Below are 13,072 nucleotides of genomic sequence, written 5' to 3' on the forward strand. Positions count from 1 at the left end.
TTTGTGGTCCATTGTGATTCCATAAAAATTTTAGAATTGATTTTGCTATTTTTGTAAAAAAAAAAAATGACATTGGAATTTAATACAAATCACAGCCACAGTGAGATATAACCTCACAGCTTTTGATATGGCTATTGTCGAAAAACAAAGACAAGTTTTGGCTAAAATGTGGAGACATTGGAACCCCTGAATACTGTTGGTAGGAATGCAAAATGGTGTAGCCATTATGAAAACAGTATGAGGTTGTGTAAAATTAAAAATAGAAAATACCACATGATCCAGCAATATCAATTCTGGATATTATTCAAAATAATTGAAATCGGGATATCAAAGAGATATTAGCACTCCCATTTCATTACAGCACCATTCACACTAGCCAAAGTGTAGAAACAACCTAAATGTCCATTGATGAATAATGAATTAAGGAAACATACATATAATGGAATATTTTTCAGCCTTCGAAAAGAAAGAAAGCAATATGTGACAACGAAGATGAACCTTGGAAACATTATGCTAAGTAAAATACACCAATCACAGAAGGACAAATACTGCATGATTCTACTAATGTGAGGTATCTGAAATAGTCAAATTCATTGAAATAAAGAATGGAATGGTCATTGCCAGGGACTTGGGAAGGGAGATATGGCGAGCTACTAATCAACAAGCATAAAGTTTCAGTTAAGCAAGAGATAAATTAGTTCTAGAGATCTGATGTGCATTTCCTTCATTAGGTTAGGAAAGTTTTCCATCATTATTTCTTCAAATAGCTGTTCAACATCTTGATTTTCTTCAGGTACACTGATCAGACGTATATTTGGACTCTTAATAGTGTCCCATAGGCTCCTTAAATTCTTTTGAAGACTTTGCATCTTTTTTCTTGCTATTGTGATTGAACGTCCTTGGCTTTTCCATCCTCTAGAAAGGTCATTTGATCCTTTTCTTTATTCACTTTGTTTATTCCATTGAATATACTTCTCATCTCAGATGACGTGTTCTTCATTTCAGACTGGTTCCCTTTTATAATTTCTATTTTCGTTTTTATGTTTTTATCCCTTTGTTGAAGTTATCACTGAATTTATCTACACTTCACAAAAGTTCATTGAGCATCTTTATAACCAGTGTTTTGAACTTTGCATCTGTTAGATTACTTGACTCCATTATCTCTGGATTTCTGTTCTGTTCTGTCATATGGTTTCTGCTTCTTTGTCTTCCTATTTTCGCTGCCTTTCTGTGTCTGTTTCTATGTACTAAGCAAAGTTCCTTAGTCTCCTGGTCTTATTAGTGTGGATTTGTGAAGTAGGTGTCCAGTGGCACAGTCCTGAGAGGAGTTCAGCTGCAGGCCAAATTTAGCCCAAGTCTGTGCCTCTCCGGGGCCACCTGTTAAGATTCAGCAAGCAATCCACAGATGCTGTGCTTATAGTTGCCTCTAAAGACCATACCAGAAAGTGAGGCCAGCTGCCTCCAGTGTGAGTCTAGGTGCTGCTCATCAAGGAGCACCTGACTTGCTGAGGACATACTTGGATATGGCTTGGGTGGTGCTGCGAGTTGGGGGAGGTAGGGTTTCAAGGAGTCCTCTGGGCAGAGTGACCTCTGTTATCCAGTTTGATTAAGTCAAGGCTATGGCAGCGCAGTGTCAGCACACTGGGAGCTGGGAGGGCCCAACAGGAAATGATGGATATGGCCGGCTCTTCTGTACAGAGCAAGTCTCACCTCAGCCCTCTGACAATGTCTCCCTGTAAGAGCCTGGTGCCCCCTGCCTACAGCTGACTGGACACTGGTGCTCAGAGTGAGCAGATCTGTCCCAGTGAAAATCCATCCACAGATGCGGCTTCTTTAAGAGGTGTCTGTTGCTGCTGCTACCATAGACTCTGTCCCACTCAGCCGCTTGGGACTGAGCAGCACCACATCCTTGCCCCGTCCTACCTTCTGCCGTTGCAGTGTGCTTTCTTGGATTTCTCCCTAGTTGTATGGCTTGTTCATCCCAGGCAATTTTTCCTTGCTGCTGCTCCTTGTTTCTGTCACAACTTTGATTTGGTCACCAGAGGGACAAACAGAGCCTCTATCATCTACGCCATTTTTTTTTCCATTTCCGATAACAGGCTGTTTTAATCGTGTGCTTCTTCATGTAATTGCTGAAAGCATGTTAAATCATTTGGTTCTATCTGTGGAACGTGATGAGGCCTGCTGCAGGAAAGGGAAGATAGATGCCTGTGGATATGGTATGTGGGAGAAAGCCCATCCACTCTAACTTTCTGGCCCTAAAGTCTCATTTTTCTAGTCCTTAGAGTGGAACACTAGAGTAAATTTATTGATACTTGAAGGACTAGTTAAAATAGAAATATCCGACTTTGTGTAATGGCAAAATAGTTTCTCTCATAGGAATTTTGCATATGTTAAATGAAATAATCTGTATAAAGTACATTGTAAATATGTATGTATTAGTGACTATTATTATTATAATGTGCACAAGAAAAACTTGCACTTCCCAACAGAGTCTGAAAAATTTGCTAGTCAAAGCTTACTTTATTTTAAATGATGGGTTTTTTTTTTCTTAAACAGCTTCGTTGAGATATACTTAATAAGCAAAAAACAAACAAACAAAAAAACCAAAAAAACCCCCCAAAACTGCATGTATTTAATGTATAAGCTTGATGAGTTTAAACGTATGCATATATCTGTGAAACTAAAGTGTTTGGCTCCTTGTTTTGATTGAAACCTATGACATTGCTACAAGTCACTTGTAAAGCTAACATAGGGGTGCAGCTGTGTTCCTCTGAATAATGTGGGTATATTATATTTTTCACTCTTGATGACTAGATGAGACAAAATCAACATGAAGTAATTTGAAGCCCAATAACACATATCCCATTTCTAAGAATGTATTTTAATTAGCAAACTCCTTTCTAAGATGTAAATAAACTGGGTCTCATTTTTTTTCATGCAGAGTTGATAACCAAGATCAGATAAAGCATGAGGATGTATTAATGCCTGAAGCAGGCAGGAAGGAGAATCTTGGGCTTGGGATGGTTGGTGAAAGACTGACTACTGCATGGAATTACCTTGTGGGGTGCCAAGCTCTACGCCTCCAGGACCAGGCTGAGAGAGATGGAGGTAGGAGGGTGTGGGAGTGTACTTTGCCGAGGGCAGGTGAATGGAGATGTGTCACTGAAATTCCCCAGCAGACTGCCTGTGGCTCTCTGGCTGTGGGGTAGGTTGCCAATGCCTGAGGAAAGATGTTAGGATTAGTTTGAAAGATTGCAAATTAAAATTGATTAATATTTTTGGCCAGCTCAATCTCTTCTAATCCAGTTTCTACAGTTTATTTCAGTTCATCTCAGTATCTCTCCTCTCAATCTTGGCTTCCCCTTCTGGAAGGTGAATTTAAAAAGGGAGAGAAAATGGAAGATGTGGAAAAGAAGAGCATTTTCCCCATTTTTCTGGTGGAAATGTAAATCAGTCTTCTAGATCTCTTATCTGTACTTTCTTTTTCATCATTACTATGTGCATAGCCAAGGCTTTTAAAACCTATTCCTAGGAATGTTTAAGGCCTTCATAATTTTTTTTCATTTTTGTCTTCTTTTCAGAAATGGTCCCCTCCCTTAACTGCTAATGGAAATACTACACTTTCAAAATTTAACATTATAGCCTTTCTTTAATATAGAGGTGGAGATATTAAGTTACCTTTGCATCAAATTTTTATAGTTACTTAAAAAATCAAAAGTGGTTCCCTTCAGAGACGTAAACACGAAAGGGTCCCAAGGAGTTCTGGGGCTTTGTAAGGGTTATATCTCTTGGTAATACCTTTTGGTGTGCAGTTCTCTTAGGAAAACTAGTTGAGATTTAAGTGATAAATTAGAAAAATTAGATGTAACTGTGTTTGTACATCAGACTGGTAAAGCGAGTCAGACCTGTTATACTCCCAAGGGTGTTATGAAAGTTCACTTAGGGCACCTGAGTGAGCGCTTGGAGAATAATCAAGGAAATACAACAGACAGTTTATGCCAGTTTCCCAGTGGGTATTCCTATCGACAACAGAGATGTACAACTGGTTGAAAGAATATACATAGAGTCAACTAGGTATTGGGTATACTTTTTGTCAATTTAAGAGAGAAGGCTCTCTTGAGAAAGACACAGGGCATGCTCTCTCACTCTTGGAGGATGACAAGAGAAGTGTTCTCTATCCTTACCACCTGTGATGCCCCCTTTTCCCAGCTCTTCTCTCTTTACTCATTCCCCTTACCACACTTGAATGTGAATACCACATAAGCGGAGGTTTTGCCTGTCTTGTTCACTACTGACCCTCAGGGCTTAGAACAGTTCCTAGCACCCAATGAGTACTCAATAAATTACATATTTTTGAATTATTAAATGGACAAATTTAAACTCAGGGGAATATTGAAGTCGTTGAATCACAGAGTTAGAATCTAAAGAGATCTGCTAGAATTAGAAGCTGAATCTACTATGATAAAATTTAATAGAAAAAAGTTGAAAACCCTGCCCTTGGGTTAAAAATCAACTATACAAGGTCTCACGGCTTGAGTCATCTAAAGAGAGGAGGAGGGGGTAATTTCAGAGCAGTCTGAAGCTCATTGTTAAGGTAAGAAAGTGCCTTCCTTATTGCTGGAGATGAGGCTAAGGTCAGAGGATCAAATCAAAACATTAGAGAAGTCCACTATCAAAGAACAGAGGCTGATTCTAATAAGCAGTATTTGGAAGAAGTTGAGAAGTCCACTGGATCTGGAAGCCAGAATTTCCTTGGCGGAAGAGTCTGACCAATTTCGACTAGAGAGAGGATTGTGAGAAGAGGAACCAGGGCTGGGTGCCAAGCCGTGCTGGCCAGGTTGATACAGGTGGACACTACTACATTTGAACAGTTTATGCTTTGCATCTTAATTTATTTTTACATTTTGAATTGTGTTTTATTTTCACATGGTTTCTCAGTAAAAATTCCTTTTGCAAAGCCCAGACGTATTGAGTCTTTTCAAAGGAGTGTGGAGCTAAGAGCACAGGCACTAGGAGACAAACTGCTAAGTCTGACTGTTAGCTCACTTGCTTGCTAGGTTCCTTTGAGAAAGTGTCTTTACCTTCTTAGGCTCCCATTTCCTTGTTGTAAGGGGAGGGTGATGATACTACTTCTTATCTCATAGATTTGTTGTAAGGATTAAATGAGAAAATGTCTGTAAAGCTTTTAACATAACATTTGAGTTCAGTGTTAGCACTGTGTTTATTCATGTCACCAAGGTGAAGAGCAAGTGAGATTTCTGTCTCTAAGCTTAAAGGGAGACACCTTATCATATTTGAGAAGGCAGGTAAGAGATAGGTTCTGCTTTGGGTGTGTTGAGTATAATGAGTCAGTGGGAAATCTAGGTTGAATTATAGCTAAGGGTCTGGAATTCATGACACAGAGGACAAGGCTGAAGTTTTGAATTTGTGTGTCAAAATGCATAGGTGGTGAATAAAAGAGAATGTCCAAGAAAAGTGTTTAAAATGAGGGGAGAAGCAGTGTCTCCAGGGGATTATTTTCCATATTCAAGAGTTATTAGAGGAAAATGATTGTGAAGAGGACCAGAGGTGGATGGGAAACCAGAACAGAGGAATGTTGAAGGAATCAAGGAAAGGATGTTTGATTATGGAAGGAGTGGCCAAGGAGGATTAGTCAAGGGAGCCAGGATTGAAGGTGGCCTTTAGATCTAGCAATTATTATATCACTGGTTTCCTTGGTCAGACCAGGCAATGCATCAGTGGTGGCAAGAAACCAAACTGTTGTAGGGTGAGAAATAAAAGGGCATATTCATGATATATGAAGGAAAAAAGTCAGATTATAAAACCATATGCCTAGCATGACCTATTTTTATTAAAAGTGAAAAGAAATTAAAGAAATCTTTACACTGGTGATGGTCTTTAAAGCATAATAATTTTTTTTTGGTAACACACCAATTGTTAACTTTTTGTTAAGAATGGAAGTCCAAACCTCCCCTTGACTGAAAATAATTTTGAATTCTGTGCTGCTTCCGCCTACTTCTGGTTTTCAGACGTTTTGCCCAGTTTCTGATCTGCTCCAAACTCCTGAGCTGGATGCTGCTTCCTGTGCCTGATTTTCGGTGCTCTCCAAAGACTGAGCAAAAACACAGCTCTGGCTCTTCTGGTTACATACAGTTTTGTAACATACTCCACCTCCTCCCATCTAGCTTGACCCCTGGGACACAGATCCCCTCAGAAGTATGTGCTCATGCCTTCCCGGTTGAGGGCTGGGTCAAGGGTACTGTACTTAGGAGTCATGTGATGGAGGCATAGATGTCTCTAAGGAAGCTTTGAAGCTTTGCTAATTAAATAACTGAAGCCCCAGCAAAACTGGAGTCTTCTATGGGTTAGCATAGGAAACAAGTTCCCACAAAATCACTTCCCACTTTCCCATGCTGAGTCATGTCCTGGTTTCACTTTCTCTAGTCAGATAACTATTGTCAGTGATACAAGAACATTTTATTACTGATAAGAGTATTACGTACTTGAAAACATGTTTTATTTTTAAGCTCAATTATGAGAAAAGAAGCAAGCCGTGAGTTTTGAGGAATAAATATATTCACTTACCTTAAGCCTTCTCAGCAACCTTACTGGTCTGTGTGACTTTGGACAAATTCTGAGCCTTAGTTTCTTCATCTGTGAAAGAGAATTATGATGCCAACCTTACCCATTTGTTGTGAGAAATTCATGTGCTAATGGTACATAGTCAGTCGATTGCTTTTTTTGTAAGCTATCTTCAACTCTTTTTCATTTTATTTCCAGAAAACACCTCATTTTTTTCCTGACTGAGAAGTTCCTTCCCATGAAAAGGGAAACATCTGAGAAAATACAGCCATTGAGTTGAACTGTACTCTCTATCTTAACATGTTTCTTTACTCCCCACCATTCTCCTCTTCTCTGTAATTCTCAGCTCAGCCTGCCACCTTCACTCAGAACTCGATTCTGTGGGGTATGATATTTTTGAAATGTTAACCAAAGTTATTTTTCCCCCAGTTATTTTCTTTTCCTTCTTTGTCTCTTCATTGACCCCATAAAAATAACTAGCCTATATTCACTGTCTCGGGAAAGAGAAAAAGCTTTGACATTTTGTTTTTCTTTTAAAGATTAGGGGAAGAGAGAGAGCTAGACAAAGGTGGCTTGAAAAGTAAGGGCTAGAACTTCTCACTGTTTGCTTTCCTGACTGCTAAGGATTCCTTGGGCTGTGAGAATAGAAATAGATAAGGAAAGATCGGCGATGTGTGTGTGTGAGGGTTGGGGGATTGGTTCTTGAGAAAGGTCCTGTGTCAAGCTCTGGGCCAAGCCTGGGGCTTTGGTAATAGCTCCAGATAACTCGTGAGATCTGAGAGCAAAAGATCCTATAAATCTCCTTTCCTTTATAACTCTAGGTAGGTGGTGAGACATAGAGAAAATGGCTCCATGGTATTATTTTAGCCAGATTGACCTTTGGAAGCCTCATAGAGTTTCTCACACTGTATTGTGTTGACGGAGGTAATAGATGATTCCTTAAAATCCAAAATGGCACAGAAGGAGTTTCTGAAGGGACCATGTAGGTAGAAACAAAGGACATTTCTGTAGGTACCCAGATGGACCAGCCACCAAGGACGAGATGTGATAATGGATAGGTCAGCAGGTACCAGTATGAAGAGGACTTTGCAGCTCTAATGCAATTGCTTCTTTAATTCCCCACCCCTACTATAGATACACACAGACACGGACACATACACACACACACAATACACACACACACACACACACACACACACACAATACTACTACCACTAACATTTCAGCCTCACATGTATATGTCAACCATGTACACATAGATACATACCTTAGCACTAGGTAAGAGTCTAGAATTTAGATGAAAACAAAACTTGGGGAAAATTAGATTACATTTCGACTGCCCCAATAGAATGGGGACCCAAGAAAGAGATTGGATTCTAAGAAAAAAAAACCAGTTATATTTCTTACATATCAGAATTTTTGGACTAAGATAACATATCTGGCATGCTTTATTAGCTATGCTTTATTATTTGTTTGTTTGTTTGTTTATTTATTTATTTTTACTGTGATATAATTGACATATTAGTTTCAGGTGTACTACATAATGATTTGATATTTGTATATATTGCAAAACAATCACCACAATAAATCTAGTTAATATCCATCATCATACATAGTTACAGATTTTTATTCTTTCCTTTTCCTCCCTCCCTCCCTCTCTCTCTCTGTCTCTCTCTCTGAGACTCCCAGGTCACCCTTCATCTCTCACATTTAAATTCTCATACCACTTTGCAAATCCCTAATTTTGTGCCATAACCAATCCTTCCCCAACTCCTGAAATCCTTTCTATGAAGTGAGATATGGACCTGAAAACAAATAGACACAAGAATCCAAACAGCAGATGTTATAAAGATTTGCCTTCTACTCTACCTTCGCTATTCATTTCCTTGGTAATATCCTAGGCCTTATTATTTCCAATAAATACAACCACTTCATAATCTTATTTTATATATCTCACCATCTAATTACTCCCTCTAGTGCCCTATATTTCCAGCCCACTCTCTCTAGTACTATCCTTTGATCCCAGCAAGGGTTTCAGTTTATTAATTTTTCTGTCTTTTTACTGTTTATTACTCCCCATTCCTTTATTTCCCTCTTTATGTAGATTAATATCCTTGTCAATTATTCACCCTCATGCATACAGCCTCAAATACTTTGAGCCCTCTCTTATTTCATTGTTTTCACTTGTCAAAACTTCAATCCTGATTAAAACCAATTTTCTGTCTACACTGTACTTGAAATTGAGCAAGTGCATATACCTGGGCAAAAATATAGTCAGGAACATGACTATTAATAAGCCATTATTGCCAAGAAAACTACAGTTCTCCTGGCCATTCATTGGCCTCTATTACAGATGATTATTTTGCATGTTCTGCAAACCTTGTGGCATCCACGGAGATGTGCCACTCAGATCTCCTGTCAAGAGTACCTGTGGGATTAAGTTATGGGAAGCCTTTAGCTGCTGCACTTTTGGGTTCACTGTGGCATTGATAACAAGGCCATGCTTCCCCCTGGGCAGCTAGCTCCCAGCTAGTGGCTGAGTACGGTGGTAGTACTGGAGTTGGGACACTCCTGCCTGATGTGGGACTTCTCTTTTGGGAATCTTTACTTGGGGACACTTCATTGGCTGGCTGAGACTTTCTCAGAATTATATTATAGTCAGATGCTCTTCCTAGCCAGTCCTTCTCTGTTTTTTCATAGGTGGACATCTGAAGTCTCCACCACTTTCTCTAGCTTTCTCCCCTATTGTTATTTACAGGTGTTTTTCCAATAAATCTCTTGCATATTTACTTCTATCATGATGTTTGCTTCTTGGAAGATCAGAGTTAGTCTTTAATATGTGACTACTCTCTCCCCACCCTTCCTCTTAGCTGAAGACTTTGTTTCTTACATTAATAAGAAAATTGAAGCCATCTGAATAGAATTTCTACAAAGTCCCACCATTTTATCCATTCAGCTACAAGCATCTGTTCCCTTATATTCTGTCTTTCCATTTGTTATTCTAGATTGTATATCCATTTTATTATCTAAGACGAAGCTCTCTACTTGGGTACCAGATCCCAGCTTAGCTACTCAAGAAATTTCATGCAGTAAATTTCCTTTCTTGTCTCCATTTTCTCTCTTTTCTATATCACCAATTTCCCTTCTCTACTCTATCATTCCCATCAGCAAACAAACATAATTATGTCTCCCACTTTTAAAATTCTCTTTTGACCTCACTTATTCTCTGCCTACTGTACTTTTCATCAAATTCCTCAAATGCATTTTCTATACTTTCATATTTTCAGCTTCTCTCCTCCCAATCTTTAGAGTCCAATTTAATCCAGATTTTGTCCATTTTACAAAAACTACCATTGTTGAGGTTACCAATGGCCTTTACGTGGCCAAATCCATTGAGAATTTTAATAACCTATCAGTAGTATTTGATACAGCTGTCCTATTATTTTTTCTTTTATTAATTAACATCTAAGACATTAGATGTCTTAGATGCTTGCCTCCTCTCTCACTGTTTATTTCAGCATCTTCCTGGACTTAGTAACAATGGAGTGCTCTAGAGCTCTGTTCACTTACTCACAGATGATCTCATTCAGTCCCATGGATTTGATTTCAATCTATGTATTGCCAAGTGGCAACTCCAGTCTGGATCTTCTTGAATTCCAGACTTATGTATCTATCTTCATACCTGATATGTCTAATTGGATATCTAATAGACATCTCAAACTTAATATCTCCTCAATACAGCATCCGAAGAGACACTTTAAAAAAGCAAGTCAACAGTGACCCATAAAAATAAGTTTCTGGTTTTAATCCAGTTTCTTAATAGAGAACTACCTACATTACACAACCAATTATCTAAAGTGTGACCATTTAGACTGAGGGAACAATGGCCAGAAGTAGTCCTGCATCTGCATTATTTAATATTGTAGTTAATTTTCTAAAAGACAGTGCAAGGAACATACTCATTAAGTTTGCAGAAGAAGCCATGCTGGAAGGAAGGCAGTGGCTAGCATTTGAGAAAATACTAATCAGCTTGCTGTGACTATGTTTAATTCGATCCTTTATCAAAAGCAACACAACAAAACTTGGCAAGGAGGGGAGAGACAAAGACAAGATGGAAAAGCAGTGAACCAGTAGGAAGCTCTAAGGTCAAGAGTTAACTAATATTTACTTATTAGATAATATTACCAATGACTCTGTGAGGCAAGTAATAGTATCATTCTCATTTTACAGATGAGGAAACTGGGCTTAGAGAGAATAGCACCTTGCTAAAGTTACAAGTGCATGATAGAGCTGGAATTTGAATCCAGCTTTGGTCTGCAGCCTAACCCTCCACCACTGTTATTTACTGTCTCCCTTGTATATACAAGCTGCCCATGAAAGCTGACACTGATGCTAAGTCAGCTTGGACACAGAGGCACCACTAGGCCCTGGAGAACCAAAAGGTTAGATTGCTAACTTCAAAGCAGATGACATGAGACAATTCCATTTAGAGAACAAGGACTACTATGTATATTGAATGTCTATTCTGTGCTTCCAGGTGCTAGGAATAGAAGTTAAAAAAAACCATGATTCCTGCATCAAAACATATGAACATATAGGACTACTGCATCTGTAACACTGGACAAATCATAGTTTTGCCTCTTGAGTCTGCATTTGTTGTAAATACCTGGTCAATCTCTTTAGGATTAGTAACCCTCAATGGAGCCCTCTAAACCACTGAAGTGAGTTCCTTCCTACCATATGTGAGGTATTTGAATACCTCTATCAGAAGACCACAGTTTAAGAATATAAATATTTTGTTCTTTTAAAGGTTTATTTAGAAGTTTCTAAGTAAACTGTATGGTTAATAATTTTTTTTAAAAAAGTCATAACTCTGCCATCTACTAGATAAACGTATATATTAGATAAAAATATATATACATTTACTACATATATATATTTCAATCTTAAGCACATCACTTTGCTTTTCTATACTTCAGTTTGTCAGCTATAAAATGGGGTAAAAATGTCCTACCACACTTGTTTGCTAGAGTTTTGTGAAACTCAAACTTCATCTGCTCATTTGATTTTTAAAACAAAAACATGAAAAACATGCTGTTAAAGTAAAGCTGAAACTTACTGCATTTCATTAACCAATGTCACTATAAAAAATAAATAAATGAAAAAAAAGAAAGAAAAACATGCATTTCGGAGAAAATAACCCCAACTCTCTGTTGTAGCTTTGGTTCAGTGGAACTGTAAATAGTGTCTGTCTGGTGAAACCCAAAGGTTATGGTTTATGGCCCTGTTAGACATTAACCAGTTTTGTATCTAATCTAGCAATGTAATAGATTAGAATAAATCTAATAAAAAAGCAAGTCGGTAATATTACTTACTCAAGACCCTCTAATAATTTCCATTCATCCAGAGTAAAATCATAGCCTTTACAATGGCTCAAAGATTCCCTATGACCTTGAGCTGCCCTATTAGATTCTGCTCCAGCCACCCTGGCCTCCTAACTGATTCCCCCACAAACCAAGTACATTTCTACATTAGAGTCTTTGCACTGGCTATTCCCTCTGCCTGGGGTTCCCTTCCAAATGAATCCTCCACTCTCTAAAAATCCTTGCTCAAACTTTACCTTCACAGTGAGGCCAGTTGGACCACCCTATTTAAAATTGCAATGCTCTCAGCACTTGGGTCACTCCCTTATCACGTTCTTTCTACGCGCCACCCCCACCCCCCAAAAAAACTCATCACCTCTTAATATGCTATATATTTATTTTTTTATTGTCTGTCCAGAATGTATATAAGTTCCACAAGGGTGAACTTTTGAATCTCTAGTAAAAAGAAATCTTCCTGGAACAAAGCAGTTACTCAATGATGACTAAAAGGAAACTGTGAAGGTTGGTGCACAACATTAGAAAATGTCTAATAACTAGAAAATGTCAGAGAAAAAGAAGGTCTTCAGATATCTTGGGTGCAAAAGAATGTCCTCTCAGAATGGAAAATTATCACTTCTCACATACATGCGGTAGATCAGTGCTGTAAGTGTTGAAGTTGTAAGTGACACCATTTGCAGTCTCTTGCTTTTATCAGGGGCTAGAGCAGTTCCATGTGCCTGCAGACCTTAGGTTAACCCCTCAATGTAGTCCGGCAGAGGACTCAGTCTACATTATGCCTGAGCACTTGGTAGAAATGAAAACTTCTATCTCCTGAGAGTGGGGCCTGTGAATCTCCATTTTGATTTAGCATTCTTGTTTTAAATAAGAGCCACAATTAAAAGAAAATTGGCCCGATATATGTACAAATTAAGGGCATTAGTTTTCACAGGAAATTCATATCCTGTGAGGGTTTTAAAGACATATTTCAAGGTTACTCCATTCCCAGAAGGAGGTGGGATGACTTCCCTAAGCAATGAGAGTATCCAGGAACCATTTGCTTGACTCCCAGCTGCTAGAAGGCTCTCTTCAAAATCTTTCCAGATACATGAATTTCAAAAAGCAAT

General features: G+C 38.5%; 1 protein-coding gene across 6 annotated transcripts in view; it reads left to right on the plus strand.

Moving 5' to 3' along the window:
• The first annotated feature begins 4,576 nt into the window (after window positions 1-4,576).
• The window catches only part of ZPLD1 (zona pellucida like domain containing 1), a 220,317-nt gene continuing 211,821 nt past the window's right edge, over window positions 4,577-13,072 (plus strand). For 4 of the 6 annotated variants that reach the window (XM_039856837.1, XM_039856835.1, XM_039856836.1 and 1 more), the window contains exon 1: window positions 4,584-4,850. The gene's annotated coding sequence lies outside the window, so the exon portion shown is untranslated. Of the gene's footprint in view, window positions 4,851-13,072 lie in introns of all 6 variants that reach the window. The other 2 variants (XM_039856843.1, XM_039856842.1) reach the window with 2 other exon arrangements.

This window comes from Pteropus medius, unplaced genomic scaffold (assembly GCF_902729225.1).
Source record: "Pteropus medius unplaced genomic scaffold, Ma_sr-lr_union100, whole genome shotgun sequence".
Classification (NCBI taxonomy): Eukaryota; Metazoa; Chordata; class Mammalia; order Chiroptera; family Pteropodidae; genus Pteropus; species Pteropus medius.